Genomic DNA, 27770 nt, shown 5'->3' on the forward strand with positions numbered 1-27770 from the left:
TTATCTCTGTTATTAACTTTGTAATATCAACGGATTTGCGCATTAGTTGATTTTTATCATTCAATTTACAATCCTGAAAGACAATCAATAACATAGAAGAAGAAAACATTCCAAATAAAACTTTTCTCTGAAGCTAGACGGAAATTGATAGGTTGATTGAAGAGATAATTTAGTAAAATAGAGTAATCAGAAGTGAAACATTGAAAATATCTGATAACTGAAAGGAAAAAGAAACTCCTGCAATTGTCGCCTTTTACGACATGGAAGCAGGAACCTAGTGGATCTATTCTTAGTTCACTTTTTTCGCCGGATTCCGCCGGCTGGTACTGTCCGGAGAGAGCTAATAGGTACTATCAATTTCCTAGTGGACCCCAGCCCCTTTTTATAAACTTATTTGTATCTATGCGAAATACTTATTCGAAAACAATTCTTTGAGAATTTTTGTATGCCTCAAAAGGACCGTTTAATTTGTTGGCGTTGGTTATGAGAGTCGGTTCGATACCGACTCTTGAGTTATGAATGGGCTTTGTTTAAACGCGAACAGGCACAATAAGAGCGAAAAATTTATTAAAATTGCGAAACTGGATTTCTGTGAGGTGAAGCCATTTTAAAGACTTGGAATCAGAGCTGCAAATTGTCAGTCATGTCAAATGACCTTGACAGACTGACTAAAATCATCGTCAACTGTAATCGGTACGGTCAAAGTGTCTGTCAAATGAGATACTCAGTCAAAGACAGACGAACTTTTTTGTTTTCTCTCTCTTTCTCCTATTCTCTGTTGAAGTGAAAAAAATCCATGAGAGTACTAACATAAACATAAATTGATAAAGTTCATTGTTCTTTGCAAAAAGTCATCGGACTTCGGAGTTTATTGGTGTAAATGAATTTAATTCAATGTTTATGATGTTTGATTAATATTTAGTCACATCGTATTCATGCAGTGACAGGAGAAATGAAGATAATATCAATCGCATCGGCAATTTGCGAATTTTTTTTGCAGAATTATCGTTCAACAAAATAAATTTAAATGTTTTGCATGATGAAAAGCATCATTCGAACAACATTTTGTAATTTTTTTGCGGAAAAATATCGAGAAATAAGTCGGTGAAGAGGTATTTTTGAGAACGCTTCTTAAAAATCATGATTTGCGGTGTCCACTGTATCTCAGCGCTGACTAATCAGAAGTGAACAAATCAACGCAGCATAGTAAGAGAACAAGTTTTTCTAGACCCCAACGTTTCTGATTGATTTTTTTGTTAATTTTTTAAATTTTTGGTGGTTGTTCAAAGTGAAAACTACGAGTTCAAAGTGAAAATTTTGTAGCTGTGAAACCTCTTCAAAGTAACAAACAACGAAAAGGAAAACGTTTGGGTCTGGTTTTTTAGATGTAGAAAGTGTGTGCAAAATTTGAAAAAAATTGGTGCAGTAGTTTTTGAATGACGATGGACACGGACTTTCAAAACCTGCTTTCGAGAAAAACGCGTTTTAAGTTTTTTGTCTATCAAATCAATGGAAACAATTAATTACTCCAGCGAACCCATAGGGTACAACATTTTCAAAAAATCATATTTTTTGTTTTATAATTTATTATAACGAAACATTTCAAGAATGTTTTGTCAAGTTTTGAAATCAATCGAAGTAGAAATCTTGGACCTATGCGCCGAGCTCTTGCTTCTTCGTAGAATGAGATAGCCATAGATAAAGGTCCATAACTTCCAGAGTTTCGTTCCAATAGACTTTAAAATTTCACAGAATATTCTTGAAATGTTTTACTATAAGAAAATATAAAGAAAATAATAAATGATTTTTCAAAAGTGTTAGACCCTACCCGCCCCTAAAATTATTATTATTATATAACGGGAAAACAGATTGGAAAATTGACATGCGAATGCAATTATGTAATAAAAACCGCAAAAAAGTTACCGCAGAGACGTGTTCTGTTGAATTTGTTTCCGTAGATATAGAACTGCAAGTGGATGCCGTGGTGACCAAGTACAGCGAAGCATGTTTGGTTATTCTAATCAATTGGGCTATCTCTTCACATTTGAATAAATATGAAGGGTAGTTTAATTTGTAAATTAATTTCCCCGATTAGGAGTTAGCTATGGGTTCGAGTTCCGTCTCTGGGGTAACATTTTCACGGTTTTCATTACATAATTGCATTCGAATGTCGATTTTCCAATTTGTTTTCCCCGTTACATACTGATCGTATTTAAAACTAGCTCAAGACGACTCTACGTCATAAAAGGTTTTAGTCAAATCGTTTTTTTTTGTTACAGACTTATCAGCTTATCAAGATTATACGATTTTTGTTGCCAATATTGTTAATTAAGTTACTAAACTCTTGGCATTACATTCCTTTTGTGGAATTTGGACTTTCTGTTTCAACAGACTTCGCGGTCGATTCTCAGCGTACAGAACCATTGAATGGCTAGAACTACAATCCTATTGACACTAGGTATCCTTCCAGGTCGGGGCTCGAACATACGACAACTGGCTAATAAGGAATTGAAGTTACTAACGGATCATCAATCATATCAAACTGTATTAATGAAACAAAGTAACCAAACATGTTATTTTCTTACTACTTTATTTTGTTCGGGTAGCTATTTTTGAGAAATGAGCTTCACATCTTTTTTTAAATGAAAACACTCTTGAATTGGTTGAGTCTTGAAAGCCAGATTGAGATGAGTTCGTAAGACCTTCCACTTGAATATAAGTTTGTGAAAATCGGTGGAGCCATCTTGGAGATCAGTGTGTGCATATTTTTCAAAATTTTTGTTGTACTTCCGAAACCGAAGTCGAATCCAGATGAAACTTAGATTGAATCTATTGGATAAGACGGTCTTTCATTGGAACAGCTATCTCGGAGCGCCTAAAATTTGAGGAGCATTTTCTCGAATACTGTAAAGACTCTAAACAAACTGACCTATAGGGTTTTTAGTGTCAAATTTCACCAAATGAATGTAATACTCATACTTTGCTGGAAGTTTTGATACCTAGAGGCCGTTAGTGCCAAATAACGGTATTGCGAGGGACGTCGAGATTCTCAAGTGACACGGAAAGAAAGTTGGAGAACGACGTGTTTACCAACGGGTGACTCTTCGCCGTACAGCAATTCGTGAATAAGTAGAACGACAGAGTTTGATTGCCAGAAAAAGTACGTAACCAGCATCAGTGATGGTTTTGGCAGGGATTGCCCACGTTTGCTGGGCTTCGTTGGTTTTTGCCCCGTGGGACCAAGATACATATCGGAAACTAATTCTACAAAACGTCATAGAATCGTGGGCACGTCTCCTTGAAGAAAAGTCAGCTCATAATTGCGGAACATTTTTTGGACGGTGGGATAAAATATGAGGGTTCCTGAGTACCTCATATGATACGTCTCTTGGTCATCTCCGGGCAAGTTGAACTAAAAGGCGAACAGTGACCAGCAAATTTTGATTGTTTCAATATAGAGGTTTTAACCTTAAGGTCATCCGCTTCTTCGGGTCACAATAAGTTTCCTATGGGAATCGAACCCAGGCGGGCTGCGTGAAAGGCATCGACTTACCCAACACACTATACCCGTCCCCAAAAAGTTATTTATTTGCAAGTAAAATTGAATGAATTTGAAATAAAATGTTTTTATTTTGCTCAATTTATTCTGTATCAAGGAAACACGTCAATTGTCGTCAATTGCTAAATTTCGAGAATTGATATAGTTAGTGTTAGAGGTTCACGCACTTGATTAAAGTCTCCTGATAAATTTGATATATCATTTGTATGTCTTTGCATGATATTTTAAATCGGAATTTCCCTAACTTTTATTGTTTCTATACAATAAAACAAATTCAATTGACCATTTTTCTGGCGTTTCATAGAGAGTCTCCCTTAAGGTTTCGGAAAACTAACACATCGGTCGATAAGTCCCCGGTCTGACAGACTGATGGTGTCATTATTTAAAAAAACCTCATGCTTCAATAGAGACATTCTTCAGATGTCATCTGTCAAATTTCCATGACATTCGGTTCATAAGTAGAGGAAAAGGGGGCAAAGCGGGGTTTTCTTTATATCTCTTCTGGTTTATGGTGCCAACGGCCCCCTGTCACGACGCCATCTTGATGAGATCAAAATCGGAACTTCAAAATCAGCTGATTGAAACGTAAACAAAGAATCCGTAATGCAATTGCTTTACGGTTTACCTCGTTTAGTGCACAAAAATTAGTGAATTTAGGGTCGACTCTCTCACAATATCTTGTCGGTTTAGTTAAAATACAGCAGACAGTGTTTTGGGAAATCAAGTGCAGGTAATTTTCACAATTTGAGAATCGCGATGATTATCAAAACATCGCAGTATTTGGGTCTCGAAACGCGAGGGGCTCAACGTAATCGGTGTACTTTCAAATGGCTGGTGCTCACATACCGGTGTCAGATGGCTGGATGCCAACTACCGAAAACATTTCGAATTTAGTTTTGAAATACCCTTGAACATTACCATGCGTTTTCGTCAATTTTCTTCTATGAGTACTATGTTTATGACACTAACATTTTTACACTAACAAGTTCGAAAAAATCAATTTTCTACTCGATATAATTTTTGAACAGTTCTTGTGAAAATGAAGTATTGGGTTTTCAAATAGTCATAAGTACTTGTTAATGTAAACGGCATAATCGTGAGATTTTATAAAGTACACCGCGTTGCCCCCTACACGGTTTAATTTCATTAGCGAGGTCGAATTTCATTATCGATTAAAAAACTGTAGAAATATAAGAAATTACTGGACTTTCACTAGGCAACGAAAGTGTATCAAATTAATACATTTTCGATAAACGTATATATTTTTGAATTGTGATTCTTGCACCAAGTGAATTGAATGTTAATACTTGGTTTTAATTCATTCCATTCAGTAGCCTGTCTAGGTTAAATTTTTAGTTTTGCTACAATCTGCAGCAATATATAGTATATGATATTACACAACAAAGCAACATCAATGCAATGAGCTAAACAGAGTTGAAGGACATCATTAGTATTTTAAACGTCAGTTGTCTTAGAAAATGAACGATTTCTTATAATACTCATTTTTATTGAATTCAACTCGTTATTTCAACAAAAAATCCAATGCATAAAATCGTGTCATTATTTTTAAATGAAATTTTTGCTCATGATACAACACCACCGAATCCACTGTGCATTTTCCACACTACCACCATACGAAACAGCGCGCGCTAAAAAATGATGAAAAATTTATGAAATTCCCTTGAATTTTTTTTAAATTTCGGTTATTTCAGCTATTTTTATAATTTTGAGTTGCCTTTTCAGATTCTATGTGATATTTTGCTTCAAACACTAATTTTCGGTTCTAAAATCAACCCCGTGGAACGGAACCGTAATCGTTTATAAATTTCAAAAATTTAAAATTTAAATTTAATTGCGAAAACTTAAGTCACTATGGAAAATCGAACAGTGAAGTTTTAGGAGATAGCTGATATCACAAAGATATCAGAAGCAAGTTTATTCACAATTATGCAGGTTGGCAAAGTCGATTAGAACCCGACTTTTCTGTAGTGCAACAGATTGGGAATTGATTCGAAATTGATGACAATTTAAGACCTTCCAGATGAATCTAAGTTTGTAAAAATTGGTTCAGCCATCACCGAGAAAAGTGACACTTTTTTCACACTTTTAGTACATATAATCATGTAACTCCGGAACCGAAAGTCGGATTCAAATGATATGCAGGAACTTTGTATGGAACCATAAGAGCCTTCATTTGAAGTATCTTTGAGTATCTCAATTTTTTTTCATTCTTTGTCATAATCGAAGCATATATTTTGGGCAAACATTTACATTGAGTAGATTTTCTCCTTATATTTCACAATATCGTCGTGAACTAGATCGAGTATAGCAGATATCTCGAATAGATTCTTTAGAAAACATTCATTACGGAAAATGTTTTGTTGTGAGATCTTTAAATGTTCATCCACACAAAATTCCCACATACGAGTAACAGTCGAAATCGAAAACTGTCGTATATAATTAATGTAACTCTTAGATCATTGAAATAAACCGTGGCCATTCTGACACGAATCCACTAAAGGGGAACCCAAACAGACGAGTACATATTTCACTTTCTTATGGCCCAGATCCATCCGTGAGTGGTTCGCCGAAGTGCCGGACTCGATTTGGTGTCCTATTTATCGTTTATACAATTTCTGTATCGTAACAGATTGTTTCTTTCGTTCGCGCATCACGCAATACCTTGCAAGGTCTTTTTTTCTTCTACCAATTAGGTTCGGAATGAAACAATTCGTTATATTATACCTTTTTGCCCGAAGAGTTATGTTTTATTTTCTCACCAACAACGATTGATCATAGCGTGAGGATTTTTTCGTTTCATTCGTGCCAGCAAACCACGCAACGACCAGGCGACTACGAAAATTAATCGAACCATCTTTGATCTGTTGTCGCGGATTAGGATGAGGGGTGCAACCGGCACCGACCGATGGATTTATCAGACCATGAAACGGTACAATTTCAACCAGTTCACGTCGCTTCAGCAATACGTACAGCATATAATGAGTCGGGCAGGATGTGTTCGGAAACGGTTAGCCAATTCCTGAAAGGTGCCCCTTCACTAGCCGGCGTGGCACGGGTACCCTTGGATGGTCTGCTGGCCGCTAGGTACGACACGAATAAGGAAAACCAGCACCCGGTTTGCCGACCGTAGGCGCACCACCCGACGTAATCAACTCAACAGAGTTGTACCGAAAGTGAATTTAAATCCACCTCCGCTCGATTGGGTTGGGGCTCTCAAAAGGCCTTCACGCGGCATGCGATAATGATAAGTGAGAACGGCCAACAGCACAGATTGCATTATTTTCGCATTACCGTCTTTTTCGATGTACATACATTGTTCACGCACACCGATTCGTACTTATATAAAAGCTTGTAGTTGTCGCTCTGTCCGTCCAGTATTACAACCCAATCAAAAGGTCTTTTTTCCAAATTTTCTTGTGAGTATTATTTTCCTGCTCGAAGGGGGTCTTCTGATTTCACAGAATAAAACTTTATGAGCACAGCTTTGCTGAAAGCCGCATTTGGCTTCGTGAAAAGCAATTCGAAAAATCCACCAGCAAACTGACCTACAGATTCGAACCAAGCTTGCAGGGATCCTGAATGTTTATAGAAAATGTTCGCTGTCTATTCATTTTTTTTTATTCGATTATAAACGTTTTAACCTTGAAGTCCTCACGGGTCAGTATATTTTCTGAGTCAAAATGAGAATTTGGGAATCAAATCCGGGTTAGTTACGTAAAAGCCAATCATTTTGTGCCCGTCATCAATATTCAATTCAACATTCGTCACTCAGCGGTTAAATATAAGATTAACCCTAGAACGCCTTCATTACTTTTTCTATACGTAAACGCTCTTTGGGGTAAATTTCTACTCCAGAATTGAAATCTGTCTATAATTACTAAATTTCAATGTATTCACAAATAAACGGTACACCTTCATTCCAAAACCAATCGCAAGAAAGCATCTATAAAATAATTCGAGTTTTTTTCATAAAACAAGTCCTCAAACAGGTCAAAATTCCTTTTTTACTTTAATTTTGCTATAACTCTAGCCTTTCACAAACGATTTTGAAAATTTTTGTGACATTATAAAGGTTTGGAAAAAAAAATTCTGCTGAATTGCAAATGTTTTCCTAACTAGTTGAAAAAAGTATCCATTCCGATGTATTTATGAGCAACCAATGTATTCATTAACGCCATATGTACACACCCAAAAAATTGAATTTCACAGGTGACTTAATCTCGTGATACGATGTAATTCATGAAGACCTAATTTGTCAAATGACGGCAAATTTCATTTGTAAAGACTCAATGTTAGATTAGCTTGAATTCTACTGGTTTCGACTGTAACTGTGGTACAGTCGTTTAACAAACGCACTTTGCAATCCAATGATTCTCGGTTCAAGTCGCTATCAGTATTCATTTTTTTTATTTCATGTCATGGAATTTTAGACACAATATCAGGGTGGCAAGTGAATTAGCGATATCAATTTCCCGTTTTTTCCCGGTGCGCGATATAAAAAATTCCCGGTTTTTAGAACAGCCCAATAGCCTAGATGCAGTATTTTTTTTTTAATATTTCTCTTATTCAAGCTTTAAGTAGAAACCCCATGTCCAAAAGAACATCTAGAGTTGAGAAATTAAGTATTTTTCGGGTATCTCCTTGGAACTACGTGCAAAAATCTCATCCACAGTTCGTCCAAACGTTCATCTTCTGAGGAGACAGTATCACATATCTGGCCAACGTTGATTAAAGTGACCAGTCTTGCATTTCACGAAGGAATGAAGGATCAAAATTCTTGCAATTTTCTCGAAAAATCAACACATTTTATTCAGACTTCATGCTTTTTCCAATAATGCTCATAAACGCAGATTTCACATAAAATTCGATTATTCTTGGTGTTTTGTAGGTTACCAGAAATATCATCCGACATTTTAAAGCCTAATAATGAAAAATAAAATTTAAAGCCTTACAATTCAAATAAAAATATGTTCGAACTATTCAATCTTTTGCAAGACTGCCACTGAATCAGTCTTTTTAAGGCAATCTGGAAAATCAGTCCCTAAAACTTATTCAAACTAGGAGTGTATTCTAGAGATGGGCAATACCGTTGAAAACTTAATAGTTGTACCAAAAGAATTAGTTCTATTGAGCCACTCTTTCGTTTTTCCGAAACGTTGTATGTTTCTTTGAAAATAATATGCGATCTACAAATTATATTTTGTAGTAAACAGATTCAATAATAGTGAGTGCTTATTGCATGTGTCCTACCATTCTCTTTTGTATACATTTTCAAAGTTCACGAACTTCTACCAGATTCCTCAAACCAACAAACGTTTCGAAAGTTGCAACTTATTTGTATACATATTCAAAGAATTCGATTACTTTAATTTGTATTGAGAAGAATATAGAACTATCATTCTCCACTTCACTTACTCCTTACTAGTTCTAGTGTATTCCAATACTATTTTAGCCTAGTATAGTCTAGAAAAAGTATAAGGTTAAAAGTGAATGAACTAAAAAACAACTCTCCTCCCGTAAAACCGCTTCCGTCTAACAACATATATGATATTCTTTCGAAGTTGGGTTTTTGCGAGACAGAACATAATCCTCTAGTCTATGCCTCTTGTGACTGAGATGATCTAAATTTGATTCTCCTACTATCGACAATCTTCGACTTCGACATCAATATCCTCATCATAGCTGATAACCTTAAAAAATTAAACATAGATTCACTGAACAAATCAAATCATCCTCTAAACCGTTCTAAGGTTTTTACAAACTCTGAAAACCCAATTTCAGCAGCATGGTTATTCGTAAAGCCAGGGTTGCGAACGGTACTGGAGAATGACACGAAACAGCAGACATTCAAACCGCACAAATGACAGCAGTCGCCGATTGTACTTCGCCACGACTGCAGGAGATGAAAAATGTCATAGGTCTCATGACATTTTTTCTCGTGAGTGTCGCCGTTTGCTCTCATCGATAGCTGTTCTAATCTTTTCAATCTGAGAATGGCTAGCCACACACTTAGAAAATGTTACATCTTTATAGATGCACATAAAAGGAGCGTCGCGATTCACTTACATTCACAATACAAAGCATGTAAAGATAAGTCATATCATCAACTTCACAGTTGATTTAGCTGAAACTTACATCGATACAGACGCAACAGTTATGTTCACATGTTAGTAGATGTAATATTGTGTCATCGCCGAAGAAATTACGGCATATTTGGTTTTACGTCAAGCGTAAATTTCATTTTTTCTAAGAGTGCACAATAAACAGTAGCTCCTTCCAATTTCAACAACTTTCGAGAGACAGTCGCCAACAAGGCTTAACTTTGAAATTCGTTTTATGTCGATTCTCATGAGGTGTAGGGGGACATGCACAAGAAAGTCTTGCTTCCCAATGCAGACGGTTTTTTTGTGTGTATCCTTACGTGTTTTGTTTCTCTGCACTTCCGTTGGAAGGAAGCGGTTCAGTGAGAAAAGCAAAGTAAATGCTCTGACTTCCAGAATTTGGATGCACTTTTTCGATCAAACAATTAAACCTCGTTTAGCATGAACCAGAATTGTAGAAGTAATAGGAGCGCAAAACTTATTATCTCTGCTGTAAGATTTCTTGCCTTTGCGTCATATTAAAAAGGCAAAAGCTGCGCTCCTGACACTTCGTGTATGAAATTTATGTAAATAATTGGAATATTTTTGAAACATCTGCATGAACAAGCTTTGTGATTGAATTTTTTCAAAACTGAAATTGAACCGGTAATAAAAGCACCGCCGTTCGCATTAAATTTATCGCCACAGATCAATCACAGCGGATATAACAGTCTCGTTATGAAAATGTCGTGACATTCTCGAAACCCGTGACCAAAAATGAACAAAGCAGCTACTTATCCAGTATGTACCTACACTACTGCAAAGCGAACGCTGTGGCTTTGACTGCTGTGAGAGAGTGCGACGAAATTAACTGCTCTCAATGTTGCTGTCGTGTGTCGTGGCTCTCATGATTGCGCCAAGCTCTCGTGTCATTGCGAGTTGGCTACTGTTGAACGTAGCAGCTGCGCATATCGTTGGCAGTGACTGTCTTATGCTTGGCAACAGTATAAAAAAATGTCAAATTTTCGCACCCCTGCGTAAAGCTAAATATTGACATCGCTTCACTCATATATGCCACTACTCTTTAATATGTTTTTATCGAATGGTTACTTCAATATACAAGATAGACATTACTATTGTTCAACAATGTTATAGTTGACAATATCCTTTACATTTTTTTCTCGCTTACCATGTGTAGACATTTTGCTCACAAAAAAAGTTATAATCAAATTTCCATATTTTTCACTTACAACAAAACACTAACGTAAGCGCTCTCGTGGGTGCATTTCTACTCCAGGCCAACTTTAAAAAAGTCATAGCTCAGCCGGTTAGTTGAAATAAAAATAACGCTCAAATGTAAATGAAAGACTAAACAACATTATCGTACAGTTATGAAAAAGGTTGATTATAGTTATAGTAAACCGTAACCAAATAACGGAGGTTTCAAGTAGCTGGGATAGAAAAAACACATTTTCGTGAAGGAATTCGTATTCGTAATCATAATCAAAACTTTTGATCCTAGTTGTCAGATCTAGAATGTTGACAGCAGCTTCCAAATATACTTTTTCCCATCTTTCTGGAAATTCATGGATAACTTTTTTGAAAAACTCTGGATACTGGTTTGGCCGCAATTCACGAATCGATCCCGTTTTTGACTTTATCATAATTGGAGAAGTATCAGAAATCAAAATTAATTGGCTCAAGTGGCTCGTTCCCCTAGTTATTTAGAGATTTGTGCCTTGCCGTGGCTGGCATGTTTGGATGCAGCCCAGGAACGTATTTTGTGTTTCAACACAACTAGTTGACAGGGGGTAAAGCTGGTTCAGGACCTTGAAAAACATTAGTAGCACCAACTCTAATCAACTCATCCACCTTTATTCTGTATTTCGAACGAATCTGATTTTTTCGAACGAATGTAAAAGTTTGCATTCTGTAATTCGATCGAGTGATGCTTTTGTATGGAAAATTCCAACTCGATCGAACTACAAAATGCAAAATTTCGTATTCGATCGAAACAATACGATTAGAACGAAATATAGAATCGGGGTGATCAGCTCATTCATTTCAAAAATGTTTATGTCAAACTAAAATTATGATTATTCGTTTATCTGACCTCGGCTTTAACCGTTTCGTCATTCGTCGAGAACCAAGAATTCAGTCATTCAATTTATATAATTTGATCGCCATAAAATTCAATCCTTCCAATCAAATACCGTCAACAAGAGAAGGATCTCGCTCTTTTGGGCTCAGTAACCAATAAAGCAGAACACTGAAACAACATTTAGTAGCGCCAAAAACATTGTCGAAAAGTTGTGCAATGAGGGTTCTTACGAAATATGAAGGATGCATCATCCTGGACAACGAAACGTACGCGAAGATGGAACATGGGTAAATTTCCGGACAAAAGTTCTATAAAGCCGAGTTTTTGGTGGTGTCACTAGCAAATTCATTTTTGCCTATTAGTTCGCAAAAAAAACTTGTGGCAAGGTATTTGCACCTGCGGACAAAAAACTCAAGGTTTTGTGATTAATACGACAATTGATTCCCAAAGGTGTAAACAAAAGTGCATGTAAAGTGCATTAGTTTTGGCCTGATTTGTCAAGCTGTCGCTAGAGCGGTGAAAGGTGCTACAATGATATCGAGACAACAGAGAGCAGTTGGATATCACCCAACTGGCCTCAATTTACACCCAATTGAGAAATATTTGACCATTTTATGCACAGACTGGCTGAGATATTTAGCTAATGTACTTTTTTGTTTTATAATGTATTTATTGTCAGCAGTACTTTATTTTAATAATTACATCTTATTTTACATCTTATTAGATGCACATAAATGGAGCGGCGCAGTTCACACAAATTTACGTCGAAGAACATTTAATATTGTGTCTAAAACTCCATGCCATGAAATTCATTGAAAAAAAAAAGAATACTGATAGCAACGCCGCGACTTGAACCGAGAATCATTGGATCGCAAGTACGTCTGTTAATCGAATGAGCCACAGAAGCATGCATCTGCTAGGCTGGTAAAAGGTGCATTTGAATTCATACAGTCGCACCTGCTAGCATAATGCAAGTTACAGTCGAAACCAGTAAAATTCAAGCTCATCTAACATTAAGTCATTACAAATGAGATTTTCCGTTATTTGGCAAATTAGGTCTTTATGAATTACATCGCATAAGAGATTAAGTCACCTGTAAAATTCAATTTTTTTTAGTGTGATTTGTAAGGCCAGTTCCCTATGCCAACTCGGGTAATTTGAATCAGCAGTCTCTGAAAAAAATGAAAAGAATTCCGCTTTTGAATTTTTGGCCACTATTTCCGGCACTTCTGGAAACGGGAGCTGCGATCGGGTATAGCTAAGATCGATTCGTTTGACCAGCAACTAGCATAACCGATAAATTGAAACAATTTTTTAGCTAAATTTGGAAGAATTTTTACGTTTTTGGCATTATTGCTCTACATGGCAGATTTTAACTAAGATTCTTTATTAACTTATGCAAGCATAATACTTTTCATTTAAATCTGAGTTTGCAAACAGTTTCTGAGAAATTGGAGTGATTTCTGGTTTCGAGCACACAAACAGTTTCTCGGGACTTCCGGAACCAGGAATGATGTTTCGGTACACCTAAAATCAACGTATTTGGTCATAAAATAACCAGCCCAATGCCTCGATTTTTCCGTGTCATGTGTAGAAAAACGCTCCTGAAAATGATTTTTTTCTAATCAGTCTGAAATTCAGGAACCGGAAGTCGTTTCCGGATAAAATTCTGTAGAGTTATATGGGATTGTAAGGTCTTTCATTTGAATCTAAGCTTGCTAAAATTGGATGAGCGGTCTCAGCAAAAATCGAGTGAATTTGTTTAATTCATTTGACATATTTTACCTCGTAACTCCGAAGTCGTAAGTCGGATCCATATGAGGTTCGATAGCAGGCTATGGGACTATCAGGTCTTTAACTTGATTCAGAGTTAAAGAAAATCGGCTAAGCGGTCCATAAAAAATCGGCATATTTTACCCTTTTTTTCCTTGAACCGGTAGTTGGATCCGGGTGAAATTCAATAGCAGGTCATTAGACCAAGAGAGCTTTCATTTGAATCCAAGTTTGTGAAAATTGGTCTAATCATCTTCGAGAAAAACGAGTGCATATTTTTGTTACATACATACACAGACTTTTTGCGTACTCGACGAGCTGAGTCGAATGGTACATAACACTCGGCCCTCGGTTCAAAAGTCGGTTTTCACGATGATTGCATAGCATTTCTTTATGAGAAAGGCAAAACAGAATCAATTTTTAAATTCATTGGCATTCTGCAAAAATTGCTGCCCCCTTAATCGTCCCATCCTAGGCCCAGATCTTGCGGGGCTAGGAGTAAATCCATCATTTCTATAAGTTGGTACTGATGTGATACTGAGTAAAGCGGATATTATTGACAAGAATATCCAAAAAAAATTCACACAGAAACTTTACATTCTGATTCGAATGCAAATGTTTCGAGCAATATCGTAATTATATCACTCAAACATATGAGTGAATAGAAATATGCTTTTTATCTATCAAAGTAATTAAACCTTACAAAATGAATTCATCCTTCCTTTGATCGTCTTCCTAAAATTAACTAACCTAAATGTTGGGTCCTAGTTTCCATTGTTACCGGTTCATGCCGTATGACAACTTGCGGACGGTTACAGTACGAGTTTTGGATGATTCATCAGTTGGATGACATAGTTTTATAGAAAATTCTTCGCTGGGAAATTGCGCAACGAATGCACCGAGCCTGGTCCCACAGTGGGCTATTGTAAAGTTAGATACGTTGTCGGCTACTCTTTTCAACTAGTGATTTTATAACTCATTCGTCTTCATAGCCACGGGCAAAATGAAGCACACAGGCAGAGAAATAATATGCCAAGCCAAAGTAGACGCGTGTCCCATCAACAAGTCGTTCAATGTTGTGTTGTCGTTCCTCCGGTAAAAATGGTACACAGAAAAAAAAGAGACAAAAAGTCACTTCACCAGTAGACAAACTGCAAGGTGAAAGTTTCTCTCTACGGTTGGGAGATTTTGTACATAAATAGGCACAACTCGTTGGCCTAGCTGGTTTTCGCTACCTGAGACCTTCTCTAGGCCGAATGGAAATTTATTTCATCGAAAACGAAAAACAACTTTGGTTTTATTCGTCGTAATAGCTTGTACCATTTACTACCGTGGGTCCCTCTATGTTCAGAGTTTCATTGAGTACATTGTTGTTCTTACGTTTTTTTGATTACACAGGGCACTGCGGTGCACTACCGTTCATTACGTGAGCCTCCGTGTTAGGTTTACTTGTTTCGGGCGTACTCGTACTGTTGCCAACTGTGTTCGACGCCGCATGTAGGACGTGTAATCGATCGAGTATACCCGCCGCCGCCGCCGTACGCTGCCCATACGATCCCATGTGACTTAATCATTCTAATTCGATGGTAACGGGCTGGATGGATAATGCGTCGACTTTTACACCAATCGTTGATATGTTCAAATCGTGACTAGAAAGAATGCCAGAAAGTTGATAGATGATCTTGCTTTGTCCGATCAGAACTTGTCTCGTCGAGTTCTGCAAGGAAAGTTAAAGTTTGTAAAAAAACGAGTACTGAATAGATGAAAATATTTGCCTCGTTTAAAACCACCATATTTTCAGACAATCCATAACACTTCAAGAATATTTAAAAAATGGATCAAACAATCCTTTTCCAAGGGCACCTATCGACGTCATTTCCTGGTCCGATGATCAATAGAGAATCTCAAAACATTGGTGGGACAAAGTGTTCATATGCTAAATATGCTTACATAGCGTTTTTGAAGCCTAGCGGAGAAACTCATGAGAATTTTTAAAATTTCTCGTCTTTAGAATACAAAGTGTAGTAATCGGAGACACTTTGTCGGGGATGGAGATCTCAATGAGCATTCTTATTGGAACACTACCAAATAAATGAGGAACCATTGGTTAATGGTTAATGAGAGTGAAGAATACTCGTATCAATGGATATTTGATAATCGATCCAAATCGATACGGTATGTGTGTGTGTGCGGTTGCACTAGATAGGTGTGACCTACTGTGAGTTTCTGAATTCTGGTGAAACTGTCAACGGCGTTCGTCACCAACAACAAATGAACAATTTTAAACCGAGCAATTGCAATAAATCAACCAGAATATGTTATATTGCCTCATAACAATGCATCATCGCAAAAATCTAAAGACGTTCATGAGTCTAAGAAGTCTCCAGTGGGAAACACTTGACTATGCGGCTTACTCTCCAGATCTGGACCCATCCGATTTCCACCCCTTTGCCTCACTGGGCAAAGTCAATTCTACTTGCAATGTATACACAAATTGCCAGAAAGATGTCGCACATGTGGTAAGGATGAGGTAAAGAAAATGAAACCCGATCCCGGAAGCTTGGTTTTTAAACCATCATCGAGTCCATCGGCGGTAAAATATCAAATGTAGAACTTTGCTTCCGCCGTTTTCCGATAGGTGGCTGTACCGGCTGAAGCTGGTCAAAATACATAGGTGACAATGCATTTAAAGTGAGTGTGTACAGTGCCTAACGAATTGTCATCGCCGTTTCAGTAACAGTTGTTTTTGTTTTCGTATTATTCACGCTCGAAAATGTCTGTTTATGTGCCCAATTCTCGCCTTTTGAGGGAAGTTTTAATTTTCTGTTGCAATTCGAAAAAAATGCAGCTGAAGCACATCGAATGCTCTCAGAAACCTACGGTGATGCTGCTCTGAGTAAAAGAACGTATCGGGAGTGGTTGCAACGTTTTAAAAATGGTGATTTCGATGTCGAAGCCAAACATGGTGGTGGAAGAGAAAAAACCTTCAAACATGAACAACTAGAAGCATTGCTTGATGAAGATTCGTGCCAAGCCCAAGAAGAGCTTGCCGAATCGTTGAGAGTGAGTCAGCAGGCCATTTCAAAACGTCTCAAGGCCCTGGGCATTATTCAGAAAGAAGGGAACTGAGTGCCGTACGATTTGAAACCGAGGGACATTGCATGCCGTGCTCACATACAAAGAGCAACTGCTTCAAAGACAAAATCGTAAGGGGTTTTACATCGAATCGTAACCGGTGATGAAACCTCCTAAACGCATAAAATCATGGGGAAAGCCCGAGCATGCTACTTCGTCGAAGGCAAAACCGAATATTCACGGCGCCAAGGTTATGATTTGTATTTGGTGGGATCTGCTCAGTGTGATTTACTACGAGCTCTTAAAACCGAGTGAAACCATCACAGGAGATCGCTACCGAACGCAATTGATGCGCCTTAGTCGCGCGCTAAAAGAAAAGCTGCCACAATATCAAGTGCGATATGACAAAGTCATCCTCCAACACGACAATGCTCGGCCTCACGTCGCAAAAGTGTTCAAAAAGTACGCTGAAGTGGGAAGTCTTGCCCCACCCACCGTATTCCCCAGATGTCGTCCCTTCTGACTTCCACCTATTCCGTTCGATGGCACACGGATTCATGGATAGCGAGCCGGGATCCGAAAATTGCCGGAAAGATGGGAGAAAGTTGTCGCTAGCGACGGACTAATACTTTGAATAATACATCTGTAAGCACTTTTTCGTAATAAAGCTTCTAATTTTGAAAAAAAAAAAACGGCGGAAGCAAAGTTGTACACCTGATAGTTTGCATTTGCTATTGCGTAGTGAAAACTGTTAAATCAACATGATCAATGTGATTAAGATCCAAACTGATTATTTTCATTAAACATTCATTTAGCATTAATTTTCTTTCATTAAGTATTCATTTTATTGCGAATTTAACAACCGGTTGCGGTGTGTGTCAAATGAGAACTTGTATTGAAACTACATATACCGTGCCGTACCGAAACCGTGCGTGAAATTTTTCTCAACTCTGGGGATGTTAACGGAGAATTCCTCAAAGTAAAAAATTTTCATCTATTCAAGCATCCTCACGCATATAAATTGACAGTAACTATTGTTTTTCTAACGATACAAAATTGCCAATTTTTCATGATCTTAAATGTTACTCTTAGTTATTAATTCCTGTATGATTCTTGTTTTCACTAACTTTCACACCCATCACCGATTGAAAATAAGAACCCTGTTTTAATCCACATGATGCCTTTCTCATTAACATTCACGAAAAATCGATGCTAGTTTCATATTGCACATTTTGAACAACTGTTTCCGGAACCGGAATCGGGAGACTGTCACAGTTGCAGTAAGTTTTAGGAGTCATTAGATAGCCAGGCCTACATGTTCGAAAAGATAGCCAGGCCTACAATCTGCTTCGAAAATTTCGTACTTTTTTGTGTCATCAACTATATGAAAATTAAACATTTTTATCTTTCATTATCCTGGAAGTCTCATTCAATAGGATAAGAAGACAATTGTTTGAATTAAAGTTCGACCGGTTCAGTCACGGCTAGTTTGTTTGGTTATAAACAAATAAGACCTTCATGCTAGAAGAATTAATAAGCTTGTTTTAAGGAATTTGTTCCATTTTAAATATCCAATAACAATAAATTCAAAGATTATTTCATTCTAGATATTGATTACAGAAAAAAAGTCTCTAGTAAGGTTAGCTATCATTTGTCTCGACATCAGCATCGTATTCGACAAAAATCACACACCAGTAGCAGACATTCGTGCCTGTGCCGTGATTTTGTTTTCTTCAAACCGGTAGAAAACTAGGGCTTATGCCGATGGACTCGCATGTGTTTTCAAAATCGAGCTTCGATGTTGGTCTTCGTTTTCTTTACCGCGTGCATGAAATCAAACACCACACACTGCGTGCTTCGTTCGTAGAGGCGGTGTTGTGTTTTCTTCTTCCGTACCGGTGCCCGTCATAAGACGATTTAATATTTTGGACACTCGTAACCTTATAATTCCGCAACCGGAACCGGAACTCAGATACGCACGCAATTCAGGAGTTATGTATGGAATCACAAGACTTTTCCTAACTTTGTCAAAATCGGCCAAACTATCGCTGGGAAAGGCCAAACCATCGCATTTTAGGAACCCCATTTTACCGTGTTTAGCATCACTGCTCTGTAGAACTGCTTGAAATGTTCAACACCGGAATCGGAAGTCAGATCCAGATGAAATTCAGCAGGTTTGTCGTGAATACGACTTACTTTACTATGGGGCGCCTTTTCAAAATTAGCTATATGGAAGAATGGGCAGAACTCTCTATCTCGACTTGTATTGACGGCAGCAACATAATTCTTTTACTATTCCATCAAAAATATGATCAGGAATTTAGGATAATATAGGATAAATAGTGAAATGTCCAGGAAAAGTTAGCACAGTTAATTTTTTGGGGTATCGGAATGTAGATCCGGATGAAATTCAGGAGTTATGTATTGAATCACAAGACTTTTCATTTGATCCTAAGTTTGTTAAAATCGGTCAAGCCATCGCTGAGAAAAGTGAGTTCATTCCATTTTAGAATTTGTTATAACTATTTCCGAAATCGGAAGCCGGGGACTGATATTGCCGGAATGGATACGTATGGCCGTCATCTGACAAGGCTTATCGATTGGAACTGATTTGAGTCCCTAGTGAGTCCATTTTCCGTGTTTCGCAATACTGCTCTATATAACGGCTTGAAATGTTCAACATTCTTTATTCGGCTATTCAGGAGCCAGAAGTTGAATCCAGATAAAACTCAGAAGTTTTGTATACAACTCTAAGAACATCTTCGAGATGGGTAAGTAATTTGTAATTGAAATTTTTACAATTATCACCCTATAATTCCGGATTACCCTATGCTTCCGGAATTATATCTAATTTTGTGCAAATCAATTCAGCCATCTCGGAGAAAAATTCGTACACATGTTTTCATTTTTTTGGGCATTTTACCCCATAATTCCGGAACCTGAAGTCAGATCCAAACAAAATTAAGGAATTTAAAAAATTCACCCATTTGCAAAAATCATTGCCAGATTACCTTGAACAATTAGTGTGGTTACCACGCTTGGTTTCGTATTCTCCACAGAGCAAACAGAGCTGATCGTCTTTACAAGAAAGCATGATCCGCAAGGTAGCCGAAGAATCACAGAAAGAGGATGTAGGCTGTGTCTGTAAATACCGATTTGTAGTTTCTTTGAGTACATTACACACGAGAGAATTTATTTATAACACCGATAAAATACATTATTATAATGAAACGAAAATTGTCGTGAAAGTTTTAGATATCCAAGTGAGTATTAATCGGTGTTATTAAATCGGTGACCGGTGGCTATATTTGAAAATATCATATCGTTCAGTAACAACATTGCGATAAAAATAGTTTGAAAGATCCTATTATTGATTCGTTTTTGGTATGAATGTAACTCATTTCGATGGCATGTATCAAATTGATGCAGAAGAAAGCTGATCTTACAAGCCAGTTGTCGTATATTCGAGCCCCGACTTGGAAGGATTCTTTTATTTATTTATTTGGAGCAAGCGAAAAGCCCGATGGAGATGAAATTTGGTGATCTCTTTCTCCAGCAGGCATAAAACCTTCTCATTGTTTGTATTCTTAGTGTCAGTAGAATCGTAGCACCAGCCATGCAATGGTTCTGTAGGCTAAGAATCGACTGCGAAGTCTGTTGATATAGAAGATAAAATTCCACAAAAAGACTGTAATACCATGGCTTTGCTTTTTTTGGTTGGTTTGAAACAACTAATTTTTGAAGCTGAATAAACTGAACTTCTCGGTGCTCAGATGTTTAGGATTGTGTGTTGCAGGCGCAAATGTTAAAAGTAATAGATTCTTAAGAACAATGTATTAAGTTTATTATGGCATTGGATAACTGAATAATGGAATGTTGGGTTCACGTTTTAATAGAGAAAACCCTATCAGTTGTTACTTACACATGCAACAACAGAATTTTCTATTATGGCAAATCTATACCAACAAATCAACAGACCAATCTACCACCCCGTTCGAGTTTGAACGGCATGAAAGCGAAAACAGTGTAAAAATGGAATTTCAATAAGGTAGGCGTCGGCACTGGTCTGTTCGCGCACAGAAGCCGAAAACAGTCTTTGTCAGCTACGATCTGCAGTGTAAAGCTTTTCCCGATTGAACTGTTACGAACGGAGAAAGGAATATCCACTTTTGTGTGCCCAATTTATTCGCCGACCATCGTCGGATATCTCTTTCTATCTTATACCGAGACTGGATTGTCCAATTGCCGTGGGAACCTTTTCCAGCGGGACCACAACCAGTACAGAAACGGTACAGAGTAATTTTACAAGTACCAAAGTAACTTGTATCCAATAAAAAGGTGCAGTCTAAGTTCTAGCACAGAATGAGCGAAAGAATGCATCTGCAAATAAACTATTCTTTTTATTTTCACTTTAGTTTATTATGGTGAAACCAGAAAAATTCCGTTTATTTTTTATGTATGTTTTTGATCATGTTATGCAAAGTGTTAAAAGCATACGTATTATTCACGGAAGAGAAAGTAAACACTAGAAGGCTCTCATTTATGCCCGGGCCCTTAGGTCACAGATTTCTATTTCACATAGTCATCTGAGAGGCGGCAAATATTTTTGTAAGAAATGTGGATTACGGAGGCGAACTGCGGGGATAACAGAAAGAAGTGTTATATCATAAGATATTTCTAGCAAATTTTCTAATACTTATTCCAGTTGCCAATATATTGGAAGGGCATGGCCACTTCAATAAAAAAGTGCTTTACCCCCCATAGTTTCCGCGCCTTTCTGAGTCTGAATGTAATTATCAATGAAATAGGTACATTTCGTCAGTGATAATTTACATCTCACTCTAGGCAACAATGGGCTAGTATTTGAAATGAATTGTGGAGCAGAGATTGTTAAAGGGTACAGTTACCCTACCACCGTTCAAATTTGCGCCTTACTGTTCTTTTGTCTTTCATAAACTAAACTGGTATGAGTAGCTTACACCTTTATGGTCTAGATTTAAAATTAACACTACCATTAGAATTCGTGCGTTACGGATCAGCTTGCGAGCGAGAATAAAAATACAATCATCCACCTAATAAGACAATTATACTTTTCACGTGTGTTCCTAGGCAATGTATAGTTATTATCATTCTATCATTGCATTCATTAGAAAAGATTGTATTTGAAAATTGAAGTTTCTCTTTATCTTCTTCTTCGATTGTTATGAAATATTTCTGAATTTTTCTGTACAGATCGAAAGACGTGTTTGTTTTGTAAATAACTAGGGGAACGTTTTACTTAAACCAATTATTCTTATTCTGAACAGCAGTATTGCTTAAGTATCACATATGAGTCATCCTGATCAATTTCTTGCTATGGAATAACCAAATATGATCAACGTAGCCAGATCGTTACTGGCATTAACTATCAAAAACAGAAATTCTCATAATTGTGAAAAATCAGTAGTAAACAGCGTTTACCTTGAACTATTCATAATATGAAAATTATGGTTGAAGAAAAAAATGGCATATCCGTGATGACTGTAAATTAGGTTGTTGGTTCAGAGATTTAGCCATTAAAGAATTTTTATTCCTACTCAGTTCGTAAACTATGTAAAATGTCTCGAGTTTCAAAATTGAGTCATTAACTCTGCACAGCCTACCAAATGTTCAGCAAATTCTTCGATAATGTCGTCTAATTACCAGTGCTGCCTATTGCGTAGCAATGCAGCTACGTGTAACATATTTCAGCTTACACTATCATTCGCAAATAATGTAAGGAAATGCGAATCATGCTCAAAGTGTAGTGAAAACAAGTTTTGTTTTCCATATTTATGTGTCACGAGGGGCGACGATTTATGCCCAAAGTTGTCTATAGTTCGACAGTCGCCGCTGAGAATTGTATACGTGTTAACGAGATCAGCCAGTCTTACAGCACTGCCGGACTACTATGACCGAGAGCTAACTTTTTCAAGTGATATCCTCTTGCGTTTGCAGCTACTTTGTGGGGGCACTATTCATTCCAATCCATGCACTGTAGACAGAAAGATTATCTGGGAAGACGGAAATTTTCCTTTATATGACCATTACACCACATTCGAATGTGACAAATCGGCCTATCCGTTGTTGAAAAACCTTTCTTTGCTATCGGAATTCGTCGAATAATCCAGCAATTTTGCACGTCGACGTAGTGGAAATTCTTGATTTGTCAAACTGCCAACTTTCCACCCGGATTTCGGAAGTCATGATTCACATTTTTTTCCTACACACGCACCATTCACGGATTTTCTTCTTCCTGATTAATTTTTTGCTCTTTTTGGTGCTCTTTCTTCTCCTTCACCTGTGGCCTTTCCCTAAAGTAGCCAACCAGGCGAGATTTTCATCATATGAAACTCTTTTTTCCAACTCAACCAACCACCCAGCAGCAGGTCAGATTTTTCCACAAAGCACTCATTTGATTCGATTATAAATTGGGCTCTTCATTCACCTTGAACAGCAATTTTAAAAAACATTACACATTTCCTAATTGGCGCAAGCAAAAAAGTTATTTTTCAAGACATATTTTTTCTCTTTTCACACGCTCGCACACACGTCTCACACTTCTGCTTCGTTTCTAAGCTGTTCTGACACTGGCGATCGCCTTCACTTTTTGCTGTCGTTTTACTTTTCGTCTGTCATTGCTGTCGTTCACGTTTCTTATTTTGACGTTTCCTGAAGACTCTGTTCGTTCAGGTGAACAATATGTCATGTTTATGCTTGTGTTAGTAATTGAAACCACACGGAAAAAATACATTATCTACAAATGATCTTGTTTTGTGATAAAGACCAACCACTTTGAAAAGAAATTGCATGCGAACTATGACTTTCTGAGTCATAATTTTAACACGAGACGAAGGATACAGGTTTTTTATCCGTCTGAATTCTATTCGAAATGTTACTATCAGATTGGATGCAAGAAAAATGACGACATCTGTTTGTTTGAAAAAAATATTTACTGTTTATTTCATATTATGGTATTCCCTATGTGTGTGGGGGAAAGGGATAAACATTTTCGGAAAATCGCTTTTTTTACATTTTCTTGTAGTTTAACATTTGAAAAATATTGTGTCAATATTTCAAATCAAACTGAACAAATTTATTTGCTCACTTTTTGAAAAAAAAAACTTTCTGAAAACCAATTTTTTCGAAGTCCGTGAACACGATCCTGCAAAATCTACTGAACCGATTCTTTTCAAACTCGGAACATACTTTATTGGTAAAAAATGCCTCCCCCCTACGTTTTAAAATTTTTTACATCTTCATATTATGGTAGTTTTTCACCTCAAAATTGGAGGAAAATTTTGCGCGAGATCGCGTGTTTTGCTTAAATATACCACGAACTGTTAAAAAAATTAAAATAATAACTTGAGAACGACGGAGGGGGGAGAAATAACTCGTGTTTTAGGCAAAGATAAATTCAAGATTACGATGCTCCATACAGTCCATCCAAAAATGTTGAATCAGTAACCGTGAACCAGTGAACTTAGTATAATAATGCAATTTGTTGACCCTTCGTTAATAAGCGTCGATAAACATTGGAAAACGACGGTAAAATTCCATAGCAACAATCAAAGTTTGGAAGGAAGTATGTGAACATATCGCACACAATATTTTGTTATTTCCATTCACTTTAATGCCACGTGAGAAAAGAATACAGCAAATTAAATAGATTCTTAGTAATAATTCTAGTTGAATCATGCTTTCCTGTTTTAAGATCCACTCGATATTCAGCAAAATACAGTGATTTCTTTCATATTTCAACTTAAGATTAATTCTATATAAACAAACATTGTCGCATGTAACGATTCGACGCTTGTTATATTAATTCTAACAATAAGTGAATTGCATTTCATTTAATCGAGGGGTCCTATTTCAATGGTATATGGAAAGTCATAGACTATTCCATTTTGAGTTTATCTTTGCTCTAGGTAAATTTAAGAACATTGCTGATTTCAGATAATTCTACGCCGAGTTATCGTGTTCACCGCGCAACGTGATCAGAAAAGGTTTTGGGGAATGCTCTTTTACCGCTTTATTTTTCAATATTATTATACGGGAATTTAACTAAATATTCTTTAAATGATATTTTATAATGTAAAAAAAAAGTTTGAATAAATTTGTTTAAGCTGTTTCTCCGTAAAAATCCTTTTGAATGCGTCTCCAAAGTATATTGACTTTCCTTCAACATAAACTTAAACATAGATTGGATGTAAGAAAAGTGACGGCTGTTTGTTTGGAAGAAATATTTACTGTGTCATTCTAGGTAGGCTATATTTTAAATTTAAAATTAATCATAGAAGACTGACAACATTTCAATTGAAATCTTCTAAGTTGTTACTAACATAACAGATAAGATGTCGTGCCATATTTCTATATTTGAAATGAACGTTTCCATATAAACATAAAAAGAGGAATGTAACAACCTCGAGGCGAGTTACAATTACGATGTAAACGAAATTTAGCCTTACTGAACATCAAACACAATATTTTTCTGTTTTCGAGAAATATTGACGATAAATCACATGTTGGTCCATCGAAACAACGTATTAAATATTGTCGCTGCAGCACTTACCTGTCACGGTCCAGCGCAGCATAGATTCCGAGCGACGTCAGTTGAACTGACATCTCCTATTAATCAATTTATAAAATTTCTTTTTTTAACAATCATATAATTTTAATTATTTTGAAAAATTTCAGGGTCACGAACACTGTCAAATATGAAAAATATCGCATATTAGGTACGTACGCGACGAATAAAATCATTTGAAAATGATCAACATAACACTTTCTTGCATGCTAAAAATGGAACTGAAAATGTTCATTGTTTAAAACAGAATCTTGGGTGCTGCAAAAATAACAGAGGTTTCCGCCTGATTGTGATTTTTCTCACACAAAAATTAACTTTTGGTTTGAACAAATGACGTTGCAAATAAGTTATAAATGATTTTACAAGTGTAAATTTGTTTTCTCTTCCATTTTGACAGATAAACTTGCAATCATCATCCTCGCACACGTACACACTTATTTTCGGATTTTCAGTTCGGTAATATTTTTACTGGAAAATTCGCTATTTTTATAAAAATTACCGATTAGTCTGCTGTTCTTATAAAAATTGACGTATTCAGCATATTTTGTTACCGAAATTCAGCTCTTCAAAAACATGTACTGAAAATTTGGTAATTATCTACCGAACTGTCTTCACTTTGAAATTATTCGGTAAATTTAATAGAAATCGTGCTGATCGTTCAGTAATTTATCGATTTTTAGCGAATTGTTCGGTAGAGTACCGAATCAATTTGTAAAACGCAAGCACATAGCACGCCATATTGGTTTTTGTATACTGTGATCGAAGTGAGTAAAATGGAATATATTTCCTGACGCTGTACGTTACGACTGTACATTTTCGAAATTTAATATGCGTTATAGTCGGTTCTGGTCTTAAAAAAGACATATTTTGGATAAACATCCCCGAGAACCGCAATTTCTCGTGAATTCCCCGTCATTTCAATCTGCATTTGAATATGCGGAACTAGCGGATAATGAGCCAGCAGATTCAATTAATGAAGACACTAAACATACCGAAACGGATGAAATTCAAAATTCTCGTGGCGCTAAAAGAACAAAGGATGCAGATACAGAAAAAATAAACCCGTTAAACGGTATAATTCAGTGGTTAAAGGTAAATAACTGTATTTTTTGTTTTTTTAAATTCCGTCTTGTTAATACCATCACAAAGAGCGAATACAATATTAGTTTTAATTAATTCCGCTGTTATATCTGTGAATTTATATGTGTTATTCCAGGTTGATGACCCGTTTCCTGAGGTTAATTATTATATCCTGATACTACTTTACAAAGCTGAAGGAGGAGCTATTATTTGGCGCGATCTTAAAATTCCAGTAGAGGGATATATTCTGTACTGCTTCGGATTGCTGTGCCAGTGTTTTGAAGTATTCAACTGTAAAAGCCATCCTGCAGATAAACTGTTTTATTTGTTCATTATGAACACTTTATATGATATTGGAATTCTTACTACAACGGGTGAAAACTTTCGCCGAAGTTATGAGATGAAAGAAAATTAATGTTTTTTAAATCAAAAATAAAACGGACGTAGAGCAATCAGTTGTTCAAGTTTTTTTTCCGAAATTTCAAATAAAATATTTTAATCATTCAAAATTAATTTTCTGCTGCACTGAACTGTAAAAATTACTGATTCAATCAGTTGGTTTAACCGCTGGTTCGGTAACTTTTCAACGTAAAACAAATGCTGACTAAACAGCAATATTAACTGAATCCTCATCAACATTTGCTGACCAGTACAGTTAAAAATGACAATTCGAACAAACTTCAGTTTTACCAGACCCTGTCAGCTTGGAGCGATCTCAATCTTCAGTTCAGCAACGCCATCGCACGGCGTCTCATTCAACATGTCATGTAAATTGTATGGGTGCGCAGCCCTGCTATTTTGGCGCGTACGAATTTGACATTTCTCTCCCCTACTTCTATGTATGAGATTCGATGCGGAATCACATGAGGGCGACATGCTCACAAAAAAGGATGTTGCCAATTATTTGTTCGGGAAATGTGAGAGCTGGATATCTTGTTAATATGATGTCTTTGGTTTTACTGAACGTTCGTCAATTAATAAATTACTGAACAGATTACCGTACGTTCAGCTGTGTAAAAGTCGGTAGAATATTGCTGAAGTCGGTAAAGAAAACTAAGTGTGTATGGCTCTAGTTGTAAAACACAACGTTAGATTGTCCATAACATCATCTTGACGAATTAATGCAGACACACAAAAATAGCACTGTGTTTATAAATGTAAATGACTTTGCATTTACAGGGTTTGAAAATAGAAGCACAGCGCACCCATACAATTAATATGATATGTTCAATGTGATGCCGTGCGATGGCGTTGCCAAACTGAAGATTGATTTCACTTCAAGTTGACAGGATCTGCAAGATATCAAGCTTTCACTCTTCACGAACAAATCGATAGTCCCACGATTAAACGGCCTATCTGCAAATAATAGTTTCTTTTTGTTTACTTTTTCTATCATGATTTACTGGATTGATTTTATATTTGACGCCTTACTCTTAGCAATACTTGCAAGTTAAAACCACAAGCTTTCGATTTATA

The 27770-nt window shown here is 36.7% G+C and overlaps 1 protein-coding gene across 2 annotated transcripts in view; it reads right to left on the reverse strand.

Moving 5' to 3' along the window:
• Nucleotides 1-23213, reverse strand: part of LOC131439366 (roquin-1) — a 61469-nt gene extending 38256 nt beyond the window's left edge. For both annotated transcript variants that reach the window (XM_058610289.1, XM_058610288.1), the window contains exon 1: nucleotides 23076-23213. The gene's annotated coding sequence lies outside the window, so the exon portion shown is untranslated. The remainder of the gene's footprint in view (nucleotides 1-23075) is intronic.
• Nucleotides 23214-27770: the final 4557 nt, after the last annotated feature.

Source organism: Malaya genurostris, chromosome 3, assembly GCF_030247185.1.
Source record: "Malaya genurostris strain Urasoe2022 chromosome 3, Malgen_1.1, whole genome shotgun sequence".
NCBI lineage: Eukaryota > Metazoa > Arthropoda > Insecta > Diptera > Culicidae > Malaya > Malaya genurostris.